The 2,500-nt window shown below is 45.7% G+C and overlaps 1 long non-coding RNA gene across 2 annotated transcripts in view; it reads right to left on the reverse strand.

The window, feature by feature from the left end:
- LOC147466886 (uncharacterized) overlaps nt 1–2,500 on the reverse strand; it is a 34,611-nt gene that overhangs the window by 13,525 nt on the left and 18,586 nt on the right. The gene's annotated exons all lie outside the window — the stretch shown is intronic.

Consider the following 2,500-nt stretch of genomic DNA (forward strand, 5'->3'; position numbering starts at 1 on the left):
TTCCCTTCTTCCTCCCCCTTCCCCTTCCCCTACTCCTTCCCCTTCCCCTTCCCCTTCCCCTTCCCCTTCTTCTCCTCCTTCTCTTTCTCCCCCCTATTCTCTATCCCCTACCCCTTCCCATCCCCTTCCCCCTTCCCCTTCCCCTTCCCCTTTCCCTTCTCCTTCCTCTCCTTCTCTTTCTCCCTCTATTCTCTATCCCCTTCCCCTTTCCCTTCCCTTTCCCCTTCCTTTCCCCCCTTTCCCTTTCCCTTTCCCTTTCCCTTTCCCTTCCCCTTCCCCTTCTCCTTCCCTTCCCCCCCTCACCTCACCCCTTCCCCCTCCCCCTTCCCCTTCCCCCCTTTCCCTCCCCTCCTCCTTCTCCTCCCCCTTCCCCTTCCCCTTCCCTTCCCCCCTCCTCCTTCCCAAACTCACCTCACCCCACAACCCCCTCTAACTCCGGGTTGACTGATAAGAGCTTAAGAAAACATACTAGATAAATCTCTTTAAATCTGCACCGTGTCTCTAAGCACTCGCTATTCCGCGTGTGGTTGGGTGCATGAGTAGGTGTGTGAGTGCGTGAGTAGGTGTGTGGGTGCATGGGTAGGTGTGTGGGTGCATGAGTGGGTGTGTGGGTGCATGAGTGGGTGTGTGGGTGCATGAGTGGGTGTGTGAGTGCGTGAGTAGGTGTGTGAGTGCATGAGTAGGTGTGTGAGTGCGTGAGTAGGTGTGTGAGTGCATGAGTAGGTGTGTGAGTGCGTGAGTAGGTGTGTGAGTGCATGAGTAGGTGTGTGAGTGCGTGAGTAGGTGTGTGAGTGCATGAGTAGGTGTGTGAGTGCGTGAGTAGGTGTGTGAGTGCATGAGTAGGTGTGTGAGTGCGTGAGTAGGTGTGTGGGTGCGTGAGTAGGTGTGTGGGTGCGTGAGTAGGTGTGTGAGTGCATGAGTAGGTGTGTGAGTCCATGAGTAGGTGTGTGGGTGTATGAATAGATGTGTGAGTGCATGAGTAGGTGTGTGGGTGCGTGAGTAGGTGTGTGAGTGCATGAGTAGGTGTGTGAGTGCATGAGTAGGTGTGTGGGTGCGTGAGTAGGTGTGTGAGTGCATGAGTAGGTGTGTGGGTGCATGAGTAGGTGTGTGAGTGCGTGAGTAGGTGTGTGGGTGCGTGAGTAGGTGTGTGGGTGCGTGAGTAGGTGTGTGGGTGCGTGAGTAGGTGTGTGGGTGCGTGAGTAGGTGTGTGAGTGCATGAGTAGGTGTGTGAGTGCATGAGTAGGTGTGTGAGTGCATGAGTAGGTGTGTGAGTGCATGAGTAGGTGTGTGAGTACATGAGTAGGTGTGTGGGTGCGTGAGTGGGTGCGTGAGTGGCTGTGTAGGTGTGTGGGTGCGTGAGTAGGTGTGTGGGTGCGTGAGTAGGTGTGTGGGTGCGTGAGTAGGTGTGTGGGTGCGTGAGTAGGTGTGTGGGTGCGTGAGTAGGTGTGTGGGTGCATGAGTAGGTGTGTGGGTGCATGAGTGGGTATGTGGGTGCATGAGTGGGTATGTGGGTGCATGAGTGGGTGTGTGGGTGCATGTGTGGGTGCGTGAGTGGTTGTGTAGGTGTGTGGGTGCATGAGTGGGTGTGTGGGTGCATGAGTGGGTGTGTGAGTGCATGAGTAGGTGTGTGAGTGCATGAGTAGTTGTGTGAGTGCATGACTAGGTGTGTGGGTGCATGACTAGGTGTATGGGTGCATGACTAGGTGTGTGGGTGTGTGAGCAGGTGTGTGAGTGCGTGAGTAGGTGTGTGGGTGCGTGAGTGGGTGTGTGAGTGCATGAGTAGGTGTGTGAGTGCGTGTGTGCGGGGTACATCGCACTTCACACTTCTCAATAACGTAAAGTGAATTGTCTAAGCTGAGGGGTGGGAAGAAATAGAAGAAAGGGAGGGAGGAGAGAGAGAAGGGAGAATGGAGGGAGGGAAGGCATTTGCATAATAATCACAATAATAATAATAATAATAATAATAATAATAATAATAAAATTAATATCAATATTAATACCAATACTATTATCAATAATAATAACAATAACAATAATAATAACAATGGTAATGATAATAATAATATAAAAAAATAATAATAATGATATTAATAATGACAATGATGATAATAATAATGGTAATGATAACAATAACAATAACAAAAACAATAACAATAATAACAACAACAACAATAATGATGATGATAATAATAATAATAATAATAATAATAATAATAATAATAATAATAATAATAATAATAATAATAATAATAATAATAATAATAATAATAACAATAATGATAATGATGTAGTGATGTTAATGATAATGATGATGATGATGAATAACAATAACAATCATAAGAACAACAATAATAATAACATAACAGTAACTGTAAGGATACGAACAACAATAGGAATTATAATAAAAACAATAATAAAAAATAACAATAATGATAATAATAACAATAATAATAACAAAAAAACTAACAACATTATTATTCAAAAAATTATATGAACAATA

This window comes from Penaeus japonicus, unplaced genomic scaffold (assembly GCF_977035675.1).
Source record: "Penaeus japonicus unplaced genomic scaffold, GWHDUDI00000001_assembly GWHDUDI00000040, whole genome shotgun sequence".
NCBI lineage: Eukaryota > Metazoa > Arthropoda > Malacostraca > Decapoda > Penaeidae > Penaeus > Penaeus japonicus.